Raw genomic sequence first — 25,124 nt, forward strand, 5'->3', positions numbered from 1 at the left:
TAGCAAGAGGAAATGACCTCAGCTTTTGGCAACGCGATGCAGTTAGCGAAGCCACTCTCCACGACTTTTATGGATTTCCTTGAGCTACATATTCTGTGACCTGGATTTCAGATTTATTGGCAGATACATAAGCCACATTAAGCAATATAAAATGCAGTGGGTGCATCAAATATCTCAGCAGGGACCCACTGACAGTGGGCGAGAGGCTGCCTCTTGGAAGAAGTCACTGAATTGGATAGCTGTTTATGCACTGGTCTAAACAGGCTCTGCATTTTGTTTTAAATAAAGACATTTGTTCAAAACAAAAGAGGCTCCCGCTGTACTCATAATCTATTGGGTGGCAGGAAGGGAGGGTATGGCCAACTTTAAAAATCTAATCAACCCTCAAGATTTGAGTGTGAATGCCTTTTTTGCTTCCCGTACTGGGGAGGCAGGCTTCTCAGTAGGAGAAAGGGGAGCATATCATGCTTGCTTCTGAAGCAAGACAATAGAGTAAGGCTCAGTGAGGATAGTATGCTCTGTCTGGTTTGGGTGAATCTTAACTACTTTGGCCAGTACCAGGAAGGGGATTAGTGCCCTTTCCTCAGCACTAGACACAGATGGAAGAAGTCTTGGAAACCCCATGCCCCATGTCACAAAATATAAGTCTAGCAGGAGCATGGGGTGGAGTGGGATGATAGCTTAGTGATTAAAGTGCTTGCCTTGCAAACAAAAGGCCTGAGTTTGATTCCCCCAGAATCCATGTAAAAAAATGCTTGGCGTGGTGATTATAACATGCTTCTAATCTTAGTGCTGGGGGGACAGACAGGCATGAACTGAGCAAGCTTAACCTCAAGTCTCGTTCCAGGCCAATGAGAGGCCTTGTCTCCCAAAACAAGGTGGATGGTGCCTAAGAAATGATACTAGACACTGACCCCTGGATTCCATGCATGTGTAGACATGCTTATACATGAAACACACATACATACCTTGCATGTACATAAAAAGGTAAGAGCCTACTGTGGAAAACAGGAGGACACTCTGGTGACCATCCAGCGACCAGCTGGGTCACCTTGAGTAGCTCATACTCTTTCTCAAACTCACAATGGGAGTCACGGCATCTTTTCCAGTAGGGAAGTCCCTGGGTTCTGGAAACTGTGGATCCAAATGCTTCTGTTAGAGAAATGGCATCACAGGATACAAGAGACACCTTGAATAACAATGAAAAACTTGGGAAGAACAACCAGGGATAACCCCAAACAGAAAAGAGGTTGGAACTCCTGGTTTCAACGGGAGCTGCGACTCACCCTTTCATGGCTGTGTGTTTTACTGTCAAGGATTCCTTTATAAAGACTGTCTCTGGAGACTCTGATCACCATACAATCTCCCTAAGAAACCCTCTGGGTAAGTTCCATCTCACCTTTGTGCCTCTATTCTCTGAAAACTGACTGCTCCTTGTCTAAGCCAATGGCATGGCCCCTAGGAACAAGTAGTGGGGGCGGGGCTCAGATTCTAGCATCAGATGTTACTGTTTTAAGTCCCGATTGTGCCACTATTTGCTGTGTGACCTTGGACAAGGCTCTGACTTCCCTGAGCTTCAGTCTTCCTGTAAATCAAGGATGACAGTGATTATATTCATTTACCAGACACTTACTATAATAAAATGGAAGTCAACTGGCTGAGCATGCTATGCAAACTGCTTCACAGAGTAAAGCCAAAATTCACTGAAGGCAGAGTCACAGGAGGAAATGCCATATGTGCTCCGTGCAGTGTTTGACTCACACAGCTTTTTTTTTTTTTTTTTTTCAAAACAAGTATTAAGCTGGGGAGATAAGTCAGCCTGTAAAATGCTTGTTTCACAAACGTGAGAGCCGGGGTTAAATCCCCAGACCCTACATTTTAAGAAGCTGCTCTGAAGGAATTGGGGTGATATTTGGGTAGGCAAAGTTCCTCCCATATACGTATGGGGATCTGAGTTCAGGTCCTTATGATCCATGGGTGAAAAACGGCCAGGTATGGCAGCATTCCTGCTATCCCACGTCTGGTAGGTGGAGATGGGGATTCTAAGAGCTTCCTGGCCAGTCCGCCTAGCCCAGCGAATTCTGGGTTCAGTAAAAATTTACCAGAAGAGAAGGTGGAGAGTGACAAAATTAGACACCAGACGTTGACTTCTTCTCTCCACATGTATACACATCTGCACACACGTGTGCACATGTACACACACACACACACACACACACACACACACACACACACGCCTGGCTGAAATCCCAAAGCCATAAAGAAATATGAGAGGCTAAATATAGGTGGGCTACGGGAACCTGAAAGTCAGCCAGCAGGCCTAGTGTACTGGAAGAACTCCAGGACGTTGAGAGGTGCAGTCTCAAACTAAGGCGGGTGGTGTTCTGAAGGAACTTAAGTTGTCCTGTAGTCTCCGTATGCACACATGTGTCCCTGCGAGTAACACATTTATGCACACACAAATAGAGTACTGAAATGTAAAGCCTTGCTAGAGCAGAGAAAGGAAAATAAGGAACAAAGTAATAGACTAGAATACCCACATTCTTATTGCATACAGACAGTTCTATACTTGACTGTCAGCTCTTATTATATCAAAATATAAACATTCAGGCTGGAGAGATGTATCCGTGATTAAGAACACTGGCTGCTCCTCTAGAGAGTTTGGATTCAAATGCCAGTATGCACATGTGGCTAACAGGAACTGCAACTCCAGTTTCAGGGTGCCCGATGCCCTCTTCTAGTCTCTGAGGACACTGTATGAATGTGATGCATAGACGTATATTCAGGCAAAACATCACATACATAAAATAAAAATAAATATTTAAGATGATTATATAAATATTAAATCTAATAAGTAATATATAAAAACTATCTTAGTAAAGCTCTTATGAGGTACCCTGTGTAAGTTATTTCCAATAACTACTCTGCCTCTTCCAGACATATCAATCTAGTACCTAACCAAAAAAAAAAAAAAAAAATGAAGTTCAGGAAGGGTAAGAAATATGAAAGTTAAGGGTGAGTCAAATTCATGCCAATAAGATGCCAAGATCGACTTCTAGCTAGAGCCCTACCACTATTGGACACCACACCGTCCAGTCCTAAGGGATACAGCCTCTGCCTACATCACAGCCTCTCCTTCCAGGAGGAGAATCTAAAAAGCTAGGATGAGAAGAAGCCAGTGAAAGCTCAGTGAATAAGCATTTGTTGCAAAGCCCAAGGTGAGAACCAACGTCTACAAGTTGTCCTTGGACCATCCCACACAGGCAAACATACCTCACCTATCCTCGCACTATATAAAATTTAAAATCTTAAATAGAAGAGAGAAAAGGAAAAAGACGAAGGATATAGGTTGTCAGTGATGAATGGCCAGAAAACTCTCAATGCTGAGTCACCCTGAGCAAGCTCTGTGTTAGGGAGTGGCGAGAGTGAAGGAGAGACTCTCATGCCAATGCACAGCAGGAGCAACATGGAAGCCCCAGTGTGATGATTGATTCCACTAAAGGGCTTGCCTTACAAGCAGCAGGACCTGAGTTAGAACCCCAGAACCCATGCAAAACAAAACAGACAAAATAAAACAGCACAAAGAAACAAAGGATGCAAAACAAACAAACAAACAAACAAACAAAATACAAGCATGGAAGGTTGTGTGCACTTGTGATCCCAGCCCTGGGGAGGCAAAGACCAGCAGATCCCTGCCTACTTGGATAACTCCAGAGCAGCTCCAGAGCAGAACCCCTGCCTCAGAATAACAAGGGGAATATCATCTCACGAACAACAAAGGAGGCGCTCGTATGTTTTTCAACATGCACATTTATGCGTGCACACACACACACACATACGTATGCACAAAGCAAAACAACACAGTTCACACTCATCAGGACTCCTGCTGTAGCTAGTCCCATCCAGGATGAGGACAAGGAGTACTAAATAATGGAGATGACGGATGTGGGTAGTGACTTACATGTGAAGCCTTGTTACTTGGGAGTGATAGCTGTGTTTTAGACTCCTCTGTCTCAGCAGAAAGCCCGATGAAGGCGTCCATACTGGCAAGGGTGGGACACGGCCTGGGAAGAAAAATGGGATTGCAAGAAGCAGCCAAGACCAGCCCTAAAATCCCCAGTTGGAAGTGTCTCTGTAGTCTGTGGCTTGGCCTAAGACCAGGGTAGAAACATGTGGTCTGAGCACAACAGGCTGGAGACCAGAGGGTCAGGAAGGACATGGGTTTATGAATGTCTTCGTCAGATTAAAGGATCTTGTCTCTCCAAGCAACCGTTTCTAGATCTGCATGGTCTTGCAGAGTCTGTTCATCCCGGATTGCAGTTATTCACATTGTTTCCCAAAATGCCGGCTAGGAAGGCTTGGGAATGATAAAGCAGGAGGCTCAGGAAGCTCATTCGCTTGGGGTAGAGGAATCCAGATCTCTGCCAGCTAATTTAACAAGAGACCCGAGGCGAGAACCACCTCTAATAATTCAAAACTAAAATTAGACATTCATTTGAAAAAAAAAATCAGGTAACCGAAACAAAAACGAGGGGAACTTTGTTTATTTAAATTATGAGGCTAATTGCCTCAACTCTCCAATTCCCCTCAGTGGGGTAGACTTGGCTTGAGTCTATCAGTATCCATGGCGACTCATCTAATAAGTAAACTGCATTAGCTCTGCCACTAGCAGAGAGAAGGGAGGGGTCTTGAAATGTATCTGTGTGGCTTCCTTCCAGTGCAAGGCATTTCATTATGTCCTGAGGACATGAGGCACTTCAAAGAGGATTGAAATCTGGAATGAGGGGGAGGAGTTTGGGATTATATACTTGCTTTTTAGTTTTATTTTTATATATGAGAATCAGACGCTAGAGATGGGGGACTCTGGAGAGAGGATTTTTTTTCTCTCTCTCTCTTCTGGGCTAGGGTTTTGTTTTGATTTGCTCAATGGTTGATATCTTTCCAAAAAGTTCCCCCATGAAAGCAGGCTTTCTTGTTTCCTCTTATATACATAATTTCAAGTGTATGTGACAGGCTATCTGTTAAGACAATACTCACACCTGATTCTATCTCGAGAAGGAAATGATGCAACGAATCGTTGCTGGTACCCAAACGATGTAAAGTGGCAATAAAAATCACCTCAAACAGGCACTGTGGGGTTCCTGTAACTACAGAAAACTAACTTGCTCTGTATCCATTTACTTTTAAAAATCATTTCACGATTAGAAGCATGTCAACTGGTCTAATTATTGCAGCAAATAATGAATCATTTCCTTTACAATCACTTATTAATTAGCCATCATAACACTGTTGTGAATTAGGTAGAAAGACAAGGATTCAATATTCGGTTATTAACACCTAATTAAAATATTCATTGTTTCCCATATGTTGTTTATAGCTTGGCTTCTTCCACACACTTGACAGGATTTCACTAACATGGAACAATGTCTTCCATTTGCTTAGCTCCGTCGCCATCTGTTGTTCAGAAGTAGAATATGTCTTCCTGTCTCCCTCTCCCCTCCCTTACCTCTTGCTTTTGGGAGAGTTTTAATTGCGATCAACAGTGTTCTCTTGAAAATGTTTTTCTTGATTTTTTTTCTTGTGTTGTTTCTGAATAAATAAGACATTTTGGTCATTTCTTAATTTTTTAAATATTTATTTATTTTTGTATGTATTCATTTGCATGAGTGTGAGTGTGCGTGTGTGTTCCACAATATATTTTTCATGGAAGTCAGATAACAACTTGAAGAAATCGCTTGTCCCCTTTCACTATGAGCCCCAAGGATCCAATTCCAGTTGTTAAGCTTAGCACCAACTGCCTTAATCCCCTGTGCCAGCCTAGTTCCTGCTAGTTTCAATGACAAGTTCTGAATAGTAAATTGAATGAACCCAGCAACAAAATGAGACTGAAATACAAGTAGTCCATCCCTCTGCGATGGGAGTTTGGTCCTAGGTCACTGTCCCTCTTTCCTTCACCTGAGATGCTCCAATCATTTGTGTAAAATCATGTATAGTGTTTGTGTATAGCCTGTATATATCCTCCTGTATTTTGTAGTCATCTTGTGAACTGGAGATGTGCCTCAGTTTGTAGAGTGCTTACCTAGCATGCACAAAGCCCTCAGCACCACATAAGCCAAGCATTATGATCTGTGATCCTAGCACTTGAGAGGCAGAGGAATAAGGATCAGGAGTTCTAGCACGTTCCAGCTGCATAGGGTGTTCTAAGCCAGCCTGAGTTATAGGAGACACTGCCTCAAAAACAAACAACAACAACAACAAAAATCCAAATAAACAAAAAAGCAACCAGGGGCTGGAAAGATTAAGAGTGTTTGCCGCAAACCTAATCCTCATGCCTAAAATCCACATTTTTAAAAGCCAGCCAATGAGACATATGCTTATAATCCCGGTTCTGGGGAAACAGAGGCAGATGGATTCTTGGTTCGCCAGCATAAGCTACTTGGCAAGTACCAGGTCAATGAGTGACTAAGTTTTAGAACTCAAGATGGGTAGCACCACTCAAAATTGCTCTCTAACATCTGCATACACACACACACACACACACACACAACTATCAGTACACATGCACATACACACTCTCAGAAGCAGGAAAAGTACAGGTGAACTAGTTCACACATGAAGTTATGACAGAAGGGAATTTAAGATTGAATGGTTCAAGTCATTTGTAGACTTACTCTGTGCTTACTCACACAACCTAGAAAAGTGATGTCAGAGGGCCGAGCACAGCGTATCATGCCAATACCTAATGATAGAGAAGCTATCATGATGCTCTTCTAACAAACTGGGATACAGGACAGCAGTAGAGTAAGTGACTGATGTAGGGTGGGTTCCATGATGCAAAATAAAAATATAGGACCGTTGTTCCAAAAGCAGGCCTAGGGTTCATGCTCCAACAAACAAGCAAGCATAAATAGGACTGACAAGGCAGGATAGATGGCAGAGTGGTAACAGCTTGCTTCACAAGCATAAGGACTTCAGACACTCAGAACTCACATAAAGCCAGGCATGGTCACATAGCCATGTGTAATCCCATCGATAGAAACAGTAGATTCCTCGTAAGCTTGTGGGCCAGATAGACAGATGAATACAGTAAGGAAATGATAAACACTCTGCAGGAGACCAGGCACCTTCTTCCTCCAGAATAGTAAGACATGGCATTGCTAAAGGCTCACCGAAGTAATCACCTGGTAGATAGGAACTGTCTGAGAATAAGATAAATGTGGAAGGAAACAGACAGAGATGCACAGGAGAGCACACCCTGAGTGAGAAGTTTGGGGCATCTGGTAGTGTCTTCAGTTCCAATAAATGAGGTAATAATGTCCCCCTTGTTTTGATTTTTTTTCTCCTTTGAGTGTGTGCTTGTGCTTATGCAAGTACACACGGGGCGGGGGCACAAGGGCATGCATGCTTGTGGAGAACACTGGACAACCTTGCTTTTGCTTCTGTTCTTCTTTGAGGCAGGATGTCTCACTAATCTGGAATTTACCAAGTAGGCTAGGCTAATTGGACAGTGAGCAAACTTGCTTTCCCCTCTCAACCAACAAGACCACAAGCATGAGGCATGGCACCCAATTATCTCACACTGGTTCTAGGGATAGAGCTCAGGTCCTTATGCTTGCAAGGCAAACACCATACCGACTGAGCCACCTTCCCAGCCCATTGTAATCCTTAAACTAAAACTAGGTTTCTGGTCCTTGAGACAAAGAGCCCTTGTTGACACAAACAGAGAAACTGGTTTGGGAAGCATCCCATTAACATGGCCACTGAATGTGCCAAGAGGTCTGAAGACTAAATTCCATCAAATTTCACTAAAAGAAGAAGCAGTTTCAGGGTTTGGGTGGGGAGTGGGAGCTATCACGGGAAATAGTTTTTACAAAGATACTTGACAAGAGACCATTGACAGAAAAAAAAAAAAAAATAGAAGCCCGGTATAGCCTAAGGCCAGAACTCTGTTGAATGCATGAAACCAAACTATAATTAGTGGGTTACAGAATGCATGTATGTACACACACAGACACACACACACACACACACACACACACACACACACACACACACACACACACCTGCATGTGACAAGGGATTCCTGGAGAAGATGGCTAATTTAAACTAGCCAAATCAGTCAGCCAAGCCAATCTCTACTCCCCAAGTAGAGATTTTGCCTCAATATATAAGTCGGAGAAACACTAAGACTCGATCTCTGGCCTCTATACACAGGTGTACATATGTGCCCCCACATGCACACATGTGCCCTCACACCTGTACACACAGCACACACACAAATATCTATCTTAACATGCATGGACAATGAGACCAAGGCAAAGGAGCCTGTTGGGTACACATAGAGCACCATCAGATGGAAAAGCTCTACTTGTGTGGTGGAGGGCACAGGCGTGGAGGATGGGTATGCAGCTTTACAAAGGCGAAGGGGAGGGCACTGAAGGGTCCCGTGGAGTCTTAGGGACTTGCCTCTTGTAATCTTTACAGCCTCAGGCAGAAACACCGCAGCTGGAGAACAAAGTTCAAGGTAGAAGACAGAGAGTCAGTTTGAAAGGCTCTGCTGAAGTGACTGGGCCCACCCTATATCTCCTATCCTCAGGGCAGGTCATTGGCCTTCTGTACTGGTAAGGATCCTAGGCATCTCCTTCAGAGGCAGTGGAAGGACAGGACCAGGCAGGCACCTTATGAGAAGCTAGCTTTCAGGCTCACAGCTACATTGCTCTAAGTGGAAGGACTAGTGGGGTGGGCTGTGCACTACCCCAAGGACCAGGAATCAGCTCTACACGGCCCAAGTAAGACTTGGAACAAGCTTTACCGCAGAAGGAATGTCCCTGTGGCAACTCATGTGGCAAGCTTAAGTGGATGTGGACTACCATACAATCTCGTTCCCTGTGTGCATCTGTACCAGGTAATAAGAGAAAGCTACTTGATATTTAAGAAGCAGGAAAAACAGGCCTCATTATGCTCTGTTTGGGTTGAGAAGCCAGGCCTCACCCAAGTGCTCTGCCCACTAATGCTAATCATCTAATCATCTCTCTCTCTCTCTATATATATATATATATATAGAGAGAGAGAGAGAGAGAGGGCACAGGTGTGGAGGATGGGTATGCAGCTTTACAAAGGCGAAGGGGAGGGCACTGAAGGGCCCTGTGGAGTCTTAGGGACTTGCCTCTTGTAATCTTTACAGCCTCATATATATATATATATATGTATGTATGGAGAGAGAGAGAGAGAGAGAGAGAGAGAGAGAGAGAGAGAGAGAGAGAGAGAGAGAGAGAGAGAGAGAGCCATCCACATCAGCATGTATGGAGCTCTCCATATCTGACGTGTATGGAGCTCTCAACATCAGGGCATACACAGCTGTCTATACCAGACATGAACACAATTCTACATCATAGGCCTTGTGGGCTTTCCCCTCATCCACTTTGGCATGTTCATTAGTATCATCCTTGTTCAGATAACTGGACAGTCATGATGGTGAGACTTTATGAGTGTAGCTTCTAATATTACTGAGAGACACAATTTCACAACAAACTCTTTGCTGGCTTTTACAATCTTCTCACTCCCTCATACGAAATGTTCCCAGAGCCTCGGGTGTGGGAGTGTTTTGTAAATGTATCTTTTGGGCCTGGGCATCACAACTCTGCATTTTGATTGACTTTGGTATTTTCTATAGTGGCCTCTGTTGCAAAAAGAAGTTTTCCTTGATAATGAATGAAGAATGTAACTGTGGGTATAATGACAAGTGTTTATAAATTGTTGTTAGGGATTATGCTGGCTTAGTAAATTAGTGGTTGCAGATCCTCCTCCAAAAACCATGACTTCACTAGTATTGAGAAATAAACTAAGTTTCCGTACTAAGCATGACTTCCCTCTTTTTTAAAGGGTCTTGAGTCCAGTTAGAGAGCCATTGGTTACCACCAAGGACTGTGTGCCACTACTCCACTCTTAGGATTATCATGATGCTGGCTATTGATGTGGTTCATAGATGTGTATATTTATATGTAGAATTATGTGTATTGTGGATTTTTTAAGATAAATAGTTGATGGTATGATTGCTCGCAGCTATTTTCCCAGCTATTCTTATTGTAGTTTTATATTCTTTCTTCTTCATGTATCTTCCCTCAGGAGGCCCTTTTCCCCCAAACCCCATGAGATCACCTGCACCGTGCACCCTTTTCCCTCCACCTGCTGTCTTCTGTATTTCTCTCTTTCCCCTCCCCTAAAGAACCCCTCCTTTCCCATTGCTCCAACTAGATCACTTGGACTCTGCAATTGCCCTTTTTGTTGCTTCCCAAACTTCCTATCTTGGCAGGGGTCCTGTTTTACTTTCCTGGCCTCTGTAGTTACTCCAGGCTATGTGTAATTACATCAGAAGATTTGAAGCTAGGAGCCTCTGGTGAGAGAGAATGTAAGACATTTGCCTTTCTGCCCAGCCCCTTTTTCACAGAGATACTGTTCTAGCTAAGTCTCTCGGGGCTAACTTTGAGCTTTTCCTGTATCCTGGAAAGGCCTTGAACTCACAGTTGTCTCCTGCATAGCTGTGGTAACAACCATTTGTAGCCAGGCCTGGCTAGGAACCATGATTCAGATACACTCAGCAAGAGTTCCCCTCATGCTCAAGGGTGTGACTGTAATAAAAGAATATAGCCATCAGCAACAGACTGTCCAGAGCTGATCCAATGAAGACACCAACTCCATGTAAAAGTGGAGGCTTGCCATCTTCCTCAATTCTCACCCAGAAATGCAGTTATTGTATAAATCACATTTGAAAATGTTTGTTATTATGTTTTGAGGTTTGAGTCTACTCATGCTTGTAGGTTCACTGGAAGAGACCTCAGGACTTAGTACACATTTGCAATGACAGTGACACTCAACCATAACAAAGCTACCTGAGGAGTTGTGGAGATGTGTTGGGGCTAAATAAAATGTGCAAAGATAATAGTGACAGTAACTTGGTTTAAAAAAAAAGAAAGACTTTTTGATCTTAGCTATTCTGACTGGTGTGAGATGGAACCTCAGGATACCCAAGATATAAGATACAATTTGCTAAACGCATGAAACTCAAGAAGAATGAAGACCAAAGTGTGGACACTGTGCCCCTTCTTAGAATTGGAAACAAAACACCCATGGAAGGAGTTACAGAGACAAAGTTAGGAGCTGTGACGAAAGGATGGACCATCTAGAGACTGCCATATCCAGGGATCCATCCCATAATCAGCATCCAAACGCTGACACCATTGCATACACTAGCAAGATTTTGCTGAAAGGAGCCAGATATAGCTGTCTCTTGTGAGACTATGCCGGGGCCTAGCAAACACAGAAGTGGATGCTCACAGTCAGCTAGTGGATGGATCACAGAGCTCCCAATGGAGGAGCTAGAGAAAGTACCCAAGGAGCTAAAGGGACCTGCAACCCTATAGATGGAACAACATTATGAACTAACCAGTACCCCGGAGCTCTTGACTCTAGCTGCATATGTATCAAAAGATGGCCTAGTAGGCCATCACTGGAAAGAGAGGCCCATTGGACACACAAACTTTATATGCCCCAGTACAGGGGAACGCCAGGGCCAAAAAAAATGGGAATGGGTGGGTAGGGAAGTGGGGGGGAGGGTATGGGGGACTTTTAGGATAGCATTGGAAATGTAATTGAGGAAAATATGTAATAAAAAATATTAAAAATAAAAAAATAGAAAGAAACTTTAAAAAAGAAAAAGAGAGAGAGAAAGAGAGAGGGGGGGGAAGGAAGAAAGGAAGGAAGGAAGGAAGGAAGGAAGGAAGAAAGAAAGAAAGAAAGAAAGAAAGAAAGAAAGAATTTATAAATTGAATTAATATGGAGGTTACTACTTGACACAGCGCCAGAAATCACTCACAGCAAACACCTGCTGGCTGTCAAGTGTGTGGTTTTGAGAAACACCTTGACTTGCTAAGACAGTTCACCTTACAAGATGATTTCTGCACCCAAGTAATCGTGGAGGTGCTGCAGATTATTTCTCACCCTGGGGGTCACCCTGCTTGCCAGGCCTTTTGCATGCTCACTTCTCTGAAATGCCTTGCAACAGAAAACTGTGTGACTCTTGACCCCTCTCTCTTGAGATGGCTTCCAGGGACTCTTTCTTGAAGTGGTTTGAACATAAAAAGAAAAGAAAAAACTTTAAAACTGCTTGTATGTTTTCTTAACCCCTTGTAAACTACCCTTCACCTCAGATCTCTACCTTTGGCTGGAGAGATAAATGGCTTAGTCAGAAAAGTGCTTGTCTTGCAAGCACAGGCGCCGAGTAGGAGCCCTAAAACCCATAGAAAAGGAAAATGCTGAGGGGTGGTGGCACACACTGGTCATCCTAGCCCTGGGAAGGCAGAGGCATGTGGGTCTTCAGAGTTCACTGGGCAGCTTCCAGCAGCACCTATATGGTGAGTTCTAGGCCAATGAAAGGTCCTGTCTCAAAGACAAAAGAAACAAATAAAAAACAAACAAGACATGGCTGGTGCCTTAAGAGCAGCACCGGAGGCTGTCCTCTGGCCTGGGCATGGGTGTACACATGTGTGACCATGTATCCCTATAGAGAAATTACTAGCAGATAAGTACTCTCAAGTTTTCTGTATGTGAAGTCTGAAATCGTGTTATTTAATGTTATTTGTTGTAGGCACTTTGAAAAAAGCAGTGATGTACCTTAGGACTGTGAACTCTTCTGGAACTGGAGAATTTTTGGTATTCAGCCCAAGCTTTGCATTTTCTTTGCAAATTTCAACATGCATAGCCTTGCATCCTCTTTCAAAGGCTCTGGTATTACCCAGAAGCAATTACGAAGGGAAAAAAAAAACCGAAATTACCTTTCGTCATCCTATCTATTCAGGGTCTTGGAAAATCGGGCTGACAACGAACTGACAATTATTTGCAATCCACTTTCAGTTAATTTCAGCATAAATTGAGCTCAAGGACTGCTGACAAATAAAATATATTATTCATCTGAAAACCCTCTCTTTAAGGCTTCAGATCTTCCATCTATTTCATTAGTGATTGCCATCAAACTAAGTTGGGAATTGATTTATGCAATAGTTTTCTCTCTATAACAATTAATTAGGAAAATAATGCTTTGATGGGGCTTTGAAAAGGAGCAGTTTCTATGGCTCTTTGATAAAATGGAAAACTTTAAAAATAATTATGAGCCTGTTTTCCTATGGGAATAGCCGTTCCTTTGCCTTTTCCTTAACTGTGGCTAGGGATAGCTCCTTGAATCTCAATTCTGTTCATCTAACAGCATTTTCTTTTCTTGCTATATGTGCATGCACATATGTGTGCACGCATGTGCGTGTATGTGTGTGAGCACTGTGTGGTATATGTATGTAGTATGTGTGCACAGATGTGAATGCTAGAAGACATCAGGTGTCCTGCCCATCACTCTTTGGCTTGAGGTAGGCTCTCTCTTTCTATGCCTAGAACCAGACTCAATTCTAGACAGACTCCTACAAGCCCAGTAGTCCTCCTGTTTCTGGTTCCCTTAACACGGAGGTAACAGGAGCACATGCCAAGCTCAAAATTTTTAAAATTGTTTTCCTGTCTCTGAACTGAATCAAGAATGAATTTTTGGTTGTGAGCCTATGTGGTGGTTTGAATATGCCTGGCCCATAGAGAGTGGTACTGTAAGGAGGTGTGGCCTTGTTGGAGGAAGTATGTCTCTGTGGAGGTGGGCTTTGGAGGTCTCCTCTTATGCTCAAGCTCCAGCCATTGCAGATTGCTTCCTTGTAGCTGCATGAAGATGCCAGTCTTCTGTTTGTCTTCAGGCCAAGATGGAGAACTCTCAGTTCCTTCTCCAGAGCCATGCCTGTCTGGACCCTGCCATGCTTCCTGCCTTGATGACAATGGACTGAACCTCTGAATCTGTAAGCCAGCCCCAATTAAATGTTGTCTTTTATAAGAGTTGCCTTGGTCACTGTGTCTCTTCACAGCAATGGAAACCTTAACTAAGACAGCCTATGCCTTAACAGCTGAGCCATCTCTCCAGCCCAAGAATGATTTTAATATAATACTTTAATTAACCCTTTGAGAATTTTAGTCATTAAATTGTGAACATATTCACCTCCCACTTTCTTCTCCCCTACCAGTCTCTCTAGGATCTACCCCCTCAATTTCAGATTTATTATATTATTATTATTATTATCATCCACTAGATCCACTTTGTGTTGCTCATACACACGTAGGTGTGGGGCCATCCACTGGAGCATGCCCGACTCTCCCTTAGCTGGTAGCTATCAGCTGTCAGTAACTTCTCAGCTGGGTGCGGAAGTTCGCTTGCCTCTTCTTCCTCCATCCATGCCTGGCTTTCTATGCGGGTGCTGGGGAATTCAGACTGTACTCCTCACGCTTGTGTAGCAAGTGCTCTTACCCACTGAGCCAGCTCCAGCTCCTTTTCTGACAATGTTCAACTGGTGCTACAGGCTCAGTGTCTGCATGCCACGTCCATGTGGGTTACAGACATGGAGCGTTCTCAGGAAGTGTACCTGGGCAGGAAGCTGGGTGTGGTATTAACTGTCTTAAAACGAGCTACAACGGATATAACGGAGACATGTGTTGTAGTCGTAGTGGCTTTGGGGATTCACTGTGCTCAGATTACTCCGAAATGCTTCATGGGAAAAGGTGGTACGAGAAACTGGACCAAGAATAATGGCTTCAGTATCGGTTGGCTGAGATGAAGGTCTATAGGCTGGAGAGAATGTAGGTGTTCTAGGCAGAGGGAAGAATATACATTTGTTCAAAGAGCTTGGAACAGCCTAAGTGAATTAGAGAAGCTGAAAGAAATCTGTAGTGGCTGGATGGGGGACAGACAAGGATCCCTAATGGTGGAGGAGTTATTACTAGGTAGTGGCTGTTGAGAGAGGGAGAGAAGAGCCATATTATCAGTGGTGTATCCTCTGGTAAAAATGCCCATGATCTGTCAGATAACCTCACACCCACACACATTAAAGATTAATCAAACTCTTTGTATTATATTTTTAAAAATGAAAGTTAAAAAAAGGATGCACTGGGGGAAAGGGTTCTACAAGAAGTGTGAAGAGAATAAGACATGGGAATGAGGTAGGATTCTTTTCAAAATATATGCTTGTGTAAAGTTGTCAAAGGTAATGATATAATTTTATGAAAATATCTCTTACATTCAAAGGAGTCTGAACTTTTGCTGGCTTTCGCAACTGAATTAATATTATACCTCAGGTTCACTTGAAACTTAACCTGCTGTCCTGCTGTGTAATTAAGTCTGTTTAAGTTTAACTTGTCTTTAAGAGAAAATGTAGTAGCCAGCCTTACTTGCCTTGGATTTCCTATGTAATTATATTTTACAAGATAAGCTAATGCACAACTTCATGTTAAGAGAGATATTCACTTATGCACCTCACTCTGAACAATGCTGTGTTGTGGCGGTCATTTGCTGAAAACAGCCAACAGGTTGGAAGCAACTTTATACAACAAATATCTGCCACATGTGTTGGAATCAACATACAGATACAGTTTGTTTTCAGTATTGTGTGTTTCAAGGTCAGCTGGAGTCAGCTGGAGACAGTTGGAGTCAGTAATTTAATCCCCTGTGAAACTCTGTTAACATTTTCTATAAAGTGTCTTCCATGACATGTCCTGTGCTGTTCAATAAATACAGAGCAAAGCCCTTTGTTAAAGGACAGAGGACCAGACGGCATCACCACAAAACAGACACATAGAATAAACTGCAGGTCAGCAGCAACCACAAACTACAGACATATGGAAGACACAGGAGAGAAGTGGAGATTTCAAACTTGAGCTCACTCTTGGTCAAATTAATCCATGAAGAAGTCTGTGATTTAATTCCTCACTGTGACCACTGACACATTTTGGTGTCTCTGAAGTCATCTTTAATGCATTTAGCTGATGTAGTCGAAGAATACAATTTTAAAATTTTAAATCTATAGTGAGCTTCAGAGGCTAGGAGAGAAAAGCATGCACACCCTAGATTGTGAATGGAAAACTTGAAGCCCAAAGATAACTTTTAATAAATGGGCTGTTGTAGTCATAATTGGGGGGAATCTACTCTATACTTCTGGCCTGGGGTGGCATGCTTCCTCAACACCCTCTCCAATGCTCTGGAGTTCCTGAATGAAAGCCACATAAGCAAAGCCTTACTTTTACTGTGTCTTAACAGCACAATGACTGGACCACTCCCTAACTCCATGTGGCTAACACACACTCCCCTCCAATATTCCTGAGTTAATGCTTACTAAATCTGTATTTCATCTTTGCTACCCTGGGCTCTGCTGGGCAGCCCTCCTGGGAGCGCTTTCCCAGGCTCTTCCATGATAGATATTCTTGTCTTCTGCAGCTCTTCTGCCAGATCTTCTTGCTTCCCCAGCATAGAGATACTACTGCCTTTCTCTCTCCTGTATTTCTTGCCCGATAATCCTGAAAGTCCCACCTCTATCTCCCTGCCCAGCTAGTGGCTGCAGGCAACTTTATTTCCTAATCAGAGCTAACTGGGGGCAGGGACTCTCAGCGCAGACATGTGGTTCCCGTATGATTTTCAGAGCAGAATTAATACAAATAGTATTAGAACCAATCCACAACGTCTCACCCTTTTCTTCCATTAAAAGGCCTTTTTCTCTCAGATATACATTGAACATAGTTATAACAGTTTTGTAAACTATAAAGTACGATATACATTAATAACACCCAGTCCATCAATTTTGTTAATTTAGGTATCTTACTCTAACATCTATCCTAATTTAAAGAGTTTACAATTCTATACCTGAATTCTCTTTTGATTTTAACTTGCATTACTATCTGAAAACCATCCTTTCAAATCTAGATCATTTTCCTAATGCTAAACAACTTAAGTTTGATTATGAGACTATAATTAGTCTTCAACGCTGTTGGAGATCTGAGAACAAACTAAGTAGAACCTGATTATATAGGAAGCACAAAAACATACCTCCCAAAACTTAGCCAATTTGCAGACACACCTAACTACCTGGACAGTTCCCCATTCCTCAAAACGTACAGTCCAGAAGCTGTGTTGTTCCCATGACAAATCTCAAGCCGAGTATTGTGAGAAAGGGAAATTAAGAAATAGCATTGTAAATATCCTGGTGAGAAGAGAACCTGAAAACTCTGCATAAGCCCTCAAGAGATATCAGTGTGTGCTAACATCAGAAGCTCTCAGGATGTCATGGGTGTTAAAGTCATGAAGCTGTAAACAAGAACTGTGAAGCAAACATACAATGGATCAAGTTCAAATGTTCTGAAAGACAGCAGACATGTCTTAGAAGGTGATCAATAATTTGCTTCCTCTTTGGTTGGTGTATTCATTTAAAACCTTATAATGGAAAACCTACTCCTCTGTGCATAAGCTACCAATAAGATATACTGAGGGTTGGGAATGTAGCTCAGTTACTTGATAGAGTGCCCGCTTCGCAAGCACAAAGCCCTGGATTTCATCCCTAGTAGCAGATAAACCTAGAGTGGTCGTGTACACCTGTTGTGATGCTTTGAATGACATTTTCCCCAGAAACTCAATTACTTGGTCCTCAGTTTGTGGAACTGTTTGGGAAGGATTAGGAGGTATGACCTTGCTGGAAGAGTGTGTCACTGAGAGTGTGCTTCAAAGTTTCAAAAGACTTATGCCATTCCCAGATCTCTCTCTCTCTCTCTCTCTCTCTCTCTCTCTCTCTCTCTCTCTCTCTCTCTCTCTCTCTCTCTGCCCTCCACTTCCTCCCCCACCTTGTGGTTATAACATAAGACATCTGTAATCTCAACACTTGGGACTAGAAGGTAGAAGATCAAGTTCAACATCAGCATGGGATACATAAAACTCCATCGCAATGGGTCAGAGGCATGGCTCCACTAGTAAAAGTGCTTGCCACTCAGATGGATGGTCTGAGCTCTAAATCTGGAACCCAGTGTGAAAGAAGAAAGCAACTGACGAAATTTATCCCTTGACCCCCACATGTGTATAGTGGCATGAACATGCATACATATGACTGCCACCACCATCACCACTGTCATCACCACCACTACCACTCACCACCAGTGCCTATGACATAAACAATTTAAAAAACATGTTGAGTCAATGCTTTGGTCAAAGAAGGAAAGAATAGATTGCTTTCACACAGGAAAGGTTTCCAAGTGTAAGGAGGTATGATTAGAAAGCATGGAATTCTGGGTGTCTTGGTTAGTTTTTGTCAAGTTGACACAAGCTAGAATGACCTCAGTTGAGAAAATGTCTCCATCAGACTGGCTGTAGACAGTCTGCATGGTATTTTCTTGATCAGTGATTGGCGTGGGAGGACCCAGCTCCCTACTGGGCAGATGGTCCTGAGGTGTGTCATGAAGCAAGCTGTGCAAGGGGTGTTTCTCCACAGCCTATGCTTCAGTTCCTACCTCCAGGTTTCTGTCCTGCTTGAGTTCCTGCTCTTCTCAGTGATGGACTGTGGTTGGGATGTGTAAGCCAAATAAACCTGTTCTACCCTAAGTTGTTTCTTGTCATAGTGTTTATATCACAGCAATATAAAAGCAAACTAGAACATGGTGTTATGTATACAAACCTACAAGAACTTGTGATGAAATGGGAGAAGATTTTTTTTAACTTGAGTTTTGTGACCAGGAAGAATGACAGTAGCAAAAGGTATCTGCGCTGAACCTTCGGAGGATTTTATCCTAGAAATCATACATGTACATTCAATTGCTTAGAAGTTGCTCGTGTGTCTACTGATCAGCATGGATAACTGGGAAATGTATAACAAATAGACATTTTTCACTCAATAAATTCTGCTACAAATAAGACAAGGAGGAATGGCCATGGCACATACAACCAGCAACCACGCTTCAAGTGCTTAAAGATGCCTTTCCTCGTTGCTTAACTAAAATCTTTCGGCACCGTAGGAATCTTGGTTTAAAATAACTTCTCCCTAAACTTCTTTCCTTCTGTCTATCTCTCTCTCTGTCTGCCTATCTGTCTGTCTCTCTGTCTCTCTCTATCTTTCTCTCTGTCTCTGTCTCTGTCTCTCTCTCTCTTCTCTCTCTCGTGTGTGTGTGTGTGTGTGTGTGTGTGTGTGTGTGTAAATGTATGCATAAGTCCATGTGCAGGTGCATATGTTTGTGCTGAGTCCCAAGAAGGACATTAGCTTTCCTGCGTGATCATGACTCTCCTGACCTACTTAAATCTGTTGTTCCATAGTGTTCCACGATCATGTATTTCTTTGGAGAGATCATCCCTTCTGATTACCACTATTGGTTTGTCACATGAACTTCTATTTTGCTCAGCGAAAATGTTAGCACCGTTTTGTCTTTGTACAAGTATGCATTATATGTTAAGCGTATTCTCTCTTCCACCTCCCATCCTTTGCACCCAGCATCTTAGCACCTTTAAATGTCACAATAGCAGACTTTGAAGTGATTTTTTTCAACCCTTATACATGGCATTTGCAGCATCTTTTCAGCCAGTACACTAATTTTTTAAAAATCTCCCCTACTGTCTTCTGTAAGGATGTCTGACCTCCTGAACATTTATTTCCATGCCCTTATTTTCTAACTCTTCCATTTAATTAAAGAATATCAGATATCATTTCATTAATTTCTGAGCCCCTTTTACACTATTTAATTAGTAATATATCTATAATCGATGGCTATCTATAATTATGTAATTATAATAAATAAGCTTTTAAGTAAGGTTTTCTTTTCTTTTCTGTTTTGAGACAGATACTCACTAGCCCTGAATTGACTCTGCCTTCCAGACTCCGAATGACAGGCATGTGCCACCACACAAGGCTCAAATGAAGTTTTAATAAACTTGGAATTTGGGTTGAGGTTCAGCATCTAGAAAGTCATTCTAGGTACATTCCAAAGGAAGGTACCAGAAATCCATATAAAATTTTCATACTATGCATTCATAGCAAAATAAAACTTCAGTGTTAGCCTATAGCCCTTCTCTAGCCCAATATTTTTTATTTATTTTTTATTAGATATTTTCTTTATATACATTTCAAATGCTATCCTGAAAGTTCCTTATACCCTCCCTCCGCCCTGCTCCTCTACCCACCCACTCCCGCTTCTTGGCCCTGGCATTTCCCTGTACTGGGGCATATAAAGTTTTCTAGCCCACATATTAAGAAAACGAAATAAGATAGTTAAAAGCCTAGAGACTCAGAGTGAATCAGGATGCTTTCTCATTTAAAAGTCTATTATACCATAATTATCTAATTATAGACATTCTAATTATAGATATATCATCAGGTAAAGAACTTAAAAGGGGGTCAGAAATTAATAAATGATAGCTAAAATTGTATGTTTGTGTTCTTGTGTATGAACATGTGTGTCCAGGTATGTGTACACATGGGTGCATATGTACATGGTCTACCTACTTTGGAAGCCAGAGATTTAAGCCTTACCTTTTGAGATGGGATCTTTCACTGAACTTGGAGCTCACTGATGGAGCTAGACTGGACAGCCAGGAAATCCTCAGAATTCCCCTGCCTCTGCCTCCCCAGTGGCAAGATTACAGACATATCCCACCATCCCTGGCTTTCTATGTGGATGCTGATCCTCTCAGGTCCATTCTATTTGCCTGAGTACCACCACTTTACTGACCGAGACAGCCCATGCTTTTTAAATTCAGTAGAAGAGATGGAAAGCAGACCCATTGAAACATACAGGAGAGTGAACCTTAAAGTGGAGGCTCCTTCCACCCAAGGTTGCGCTTCTCATCATCACCCAAGACACTGAGATATATAGCAAAGGCAGAGATCAACATCTGAGCTCCCAGGCCCCGCTTTGAGGTAACTCTGGGCAATGTGGGGACAAGATGTTCCAGGAAGAATGTCCTGTGAAGTTAGGGGTCAGTTGGAGCAGAAAGATTAGGTCCTTCTATAGGGAATAAAATCTGTGACTCATTTTCAAAAGTATCCTGAGCCAGCTTAGGTCCAAACACAGATAAGCAGAAACCACTCCTAGAATCTAGCTAATTCCCAACTTGCCCAAACTGCCAAGCCACATCCCCAAAAAATTTACAGTAGAAAATTACCAACGGCCAAACTCATCTAACAACCTGAAGACATGTCAAGGCTGTGCATTTGATAGTTAGAAACAAATAGAATGTAAGATGCAGAGATGAACCTACACATGGTTTTTGTTGGGAAAAAAAAGATAAGCATAAACGGCAAACGGAAAGCTAAGTCCCAGACCCTGTGTAAGATTGTCCTGATTTCTCAGCACAAAGGATAGGGAGGAAGGTGCTGCTCTGGGGCTGAGCTGTTCTCTGCACTCAATAATCCCACCTGCCACACAAGGTGGAAGCCCAGTGCTTCAAGGTCTTGGGATACACTCTCTCACTGGAGCTACTCCGAGTCTCCGGTGCTCTTAGTATGATGTCCAGGTCTTTATTCCTCATACACTCAATCACCTTAGGGTCCCTGGTGATGATTGTGCAGGAGCAGGAAAGGACAAAAGTGGAAATGTTCTCTGCTGCCAACCTTGAGCTGGTCAGAGAATCTGAGTTCTCGAAGAACTGAATGAGAAACCTTCACAGTCCGAGTGGTCCTTCGAGAGTCCCGCCTAAGTGTTCTAGTTTAACAGAATGACACTGCAGCCCAAGCACCTGGGAGAAGAGTGGCCGGAGCACCACGTGTTAGCTGCGTGGTGGGTCTCGGGAGGGCTGTGCAGTAACACCTGCATCAGAAAGTGCCGGATGCTGAAAAACCTGCTACACAGAAGCATCAATACTGCAGCATTTCTCTTTGCTTCTAATCTTTACTCTACCTGAGCATGATTGAAGTGGGCTATAGGGACATCAGTTAGTGATTTAGAGAAAAACAGGATGTGGGGTAAAAAGAGATAGACCATTACCTCCACTTCCATAGGGAGAATTCAAGATCAGCCTAAGCCAGACAAGGGGAAAGTAAGGATCAGATGCTAGAAAGTATGTCACACTCTTCCTCTCCTCTCCCTCCCCTTCTCTTCCTTTCCTTCCTGTTCCCTTTCCCTTCTCTCCTCCTCTTCCCTGATCTCCCCTCCTCTCCTCTTTTCTCATAGTAGAGGCTGGACCAGGTGTTTCTAGGTTCTTGCTGTCCTGCACTGAAAATCATGGCTCATACAGGGTTATGAAAGAAGCAAGATAATTGAGCTAAGCAATAGTACATATTAAAGAGGGATTCACTGACCAGATTGAAAGTGGGTTACATCCTTCAGTGAACAGACTCAACGGCCCCCAATTATCCATGACTCCCTTTTGTGAGAACCAAGAGGAGGAGTTGATTACTCCAGGCCTTAGCATGACTGGTTCTCTCTCTTTTATTGATAGATACTTTATTGATAGATTGGGCCATATAATTACTTCTCTGGTGCAAATATCCCTTCCCATAACGTATCTGATTTTAATCATATTCTCACAAAATTATGCATAGGTATAAGATAGTTAATAGGTGTTATGTCTAAAAGACTACCAGAAGATGTAGTTTTGCTTACTAAGCATAAACTCAAAACCAGTTTAGGCCGCATTGGTTATTCTTCACACCCAGATATATTGGGAATGTTTGAATAGAAATGGACTGAATTGATTATTATGGAGAGTCTGGGAATATACAATTGTTCAAAAAAATGGGAGTACATGCAACCCAATGAAGGTGGAGAGTTGAGAGGGTTCTGGGTTTGCTGGGTGCAATGCTTAGAGGTAAAGGTGTGTGCTCGCGAGTGTGTGCGTGTGCATGTGTGTGTGTGCACATGCACGCGCGGTGGGGGGAGTGTAGTGTGTGCAGGTGACAGAACCAAGCTGCCAAATAAAACATGACAAAAGGGCGTGTGCATAATTCCAAATCCAATGGGGTGATCTTATTAGCGTTTTTACTGCTGTGGTAAAACACAATGGCCATAAGCCTCTTGAGGAGGAAAGGACTTACCTTGCTCACAATTCCACATCATAGTCCATTTCTGAGGGAAGTGAATGAGGGAGACAAGACAGGAGCTGAAGCAGGAACCCTGGAAGAGAGCTTCTTACTGGCTTGTTCCTTGAGGCTTGTTCAACCTGCTTTCTTTTATATCATACTGACCACCGGCCCAAGGGTGGCACCATACTTCATAGATGGGCTCACCCATACCAGTCATCAGTCACAAAATGTACTGCAGTCTTGACCACAGGCCAATCTGGTGGGGACATATTCTCAGTTGAGCTTCCCTCTTCCAGAATGACTTACCAGGCATCAACTTGTATCAGTCTAGCGAGCACAGGGATCCGAAGATAAACTACCTCCTCTGCTCACCTGTATCAATTTCCTTACCCTGCCCTCCCCTTCTCTTTGTTGTAGCTAAGGACGACCTTGAGCTTCTGCTCCTCCTTCCTCTGGTCCCTGCATGCACCAGGACACCTAGTTTCATTCAGTGCTGGAAATGGCATACAGGGTTCCTTATTTGCTAGACCAGCATTCTTGCAACTATCTGCATCCATAACCTGAGAGCTTGATAGCTTGAAGGGTTCCAGGGCATGCAGTAGGCTAGCTCCACTGCTTCTGGGTCTAGGAGCAGCACACCACGGCAAGATCATAACGGAGAATGCCACTTATCTCATAGTCAAAACACAAAAGATGTAGAGACCAGTGTCCCATGATCCTTTATGGGATCGCCTCCAGTGACCTAAAACCTTCCATCTACAGTGCACTTTGGTTGTTGTTGTTTTGTTTTTACGAGAAGGTCTTACCATGTAGCCTTGCCTGGCTTGGAACTCTTTATGGAGACCAGAATGGCCTTGAGCTCATAGAGATCCACCTGCCTGTGCCTCCTCAGTGCTGGGGTCAAAGGCTTGGGCCACCACATGTGGAACTAGGCACCACTTCCTAACAGTTCACACCACTCTGTGACAGCATCACAGTGGGGATCAGACCTTTAATGTGTGGGCCGGTGTGGGAACATTCTAGATTCAAACGACAGTAAATCTTATTTTAAAGGACCAGTCCACGCAACTGCCTAGCTTTTTGCTTATTTGATTTTGGTTTTGTTTTATTACCAATTTGGTTTTTGTTTTGTTTTGTTTTGTTTTTTAATTGTTGGTTTTGCAGCAAGGCTTTCAATCTCAAGAAAAGACCAATCTGTCCTAGATAATATTTGAGATAGGAAATCAATGCTAGGATAGCTATAAAATTCCACTTAAATATTGGAGAAATTCCACTGACATGAAATTATATTCAGAAGTTAAATCTGTTTTTCAACTTCGAAGGATTTCTTTGATGGAAGATTACCATCCCAGGCCCCGAGGACTGACTTATCCATCTGCCACCTGGTGGCCACTCTGATAGGCACATTATGCTAATGGGGCCACCTTTCGTTGCTTTTCCATCCTCCCTGCCCCAGCCTTCTGTGTATACTCTAAATCCGAGGAGAAGACTCTTGTCCTTCCTTGAAAAAAAAAGCTGATGAATTCACAGGAGGAAGGCACCTTGTGTTTGAGGGAAATCTGTAAGTGTTGAGGCTTTGTATTAGTTACACTTTTCCTGTTTCTTTGACAAAGAAAGAAAGAAAGAAAGAAAGAAAGAAAGAAAGAAAGAAAAGAAAGAAAGGGAGAAGAAGAAGAAGAAGAAGAAGAAGAAGAAGAAGAAGAAGAAGAAGAAGAAGAAGAAGAAGAAGAAGAAGAAGAAGAAGAAGAAGAAGAAGAAGAAGAAGCGGCAACTTAGACAGAGAATGGTTTATTCTGGCTCTCAGTTTCAGGTGGGGAAGCCATGGCGGCAGGTCACGTGGGGCAAGTGGTCACGTGGCGTCTGCAATCACGAAGCAGAGACCCGGGATGAATGCTGGTCTGATTCCGTCCAGGACTGCAGTCCAGGGAATGTGCCACCGACACTCAAGGTGAGTCTTTCCTCCTCTGCTCAACCTTTTGGGAAACACCTTTACAGATGTGTTCAGAGGGGTATCACAGAGGTGAGTCTAAATCCTGACAAGTTGACCATTAAGATTAACCATCCCAGGCCCTGTGTTTTCGATTTTCTTCTCTTTTATTCTCTGAAGTTTAACAAAGGAGACTGCAGTTTTTGACTAAGAATGGCCCCCATAGACTCAGATTTGAATGCTTAAGGAATGGCATTAAGTGGTGTGGCCTTGTAGGAGGAAGTATGTCTTTGGGGGTGGGCTCT

Source organism: Mus musculus, chromosome 1 (assembly GCF_000001635.26).
Source record: "Mus musculus strain C57BL/6J chromosome 1, GRCm38.p6 C57BL/6J".
Classification (NCBI taxonomy): Eukaryota; Metazoa; Chordata; class Mammalia; order Rodentia; family Muridae; genus Mus; species Mus musculus.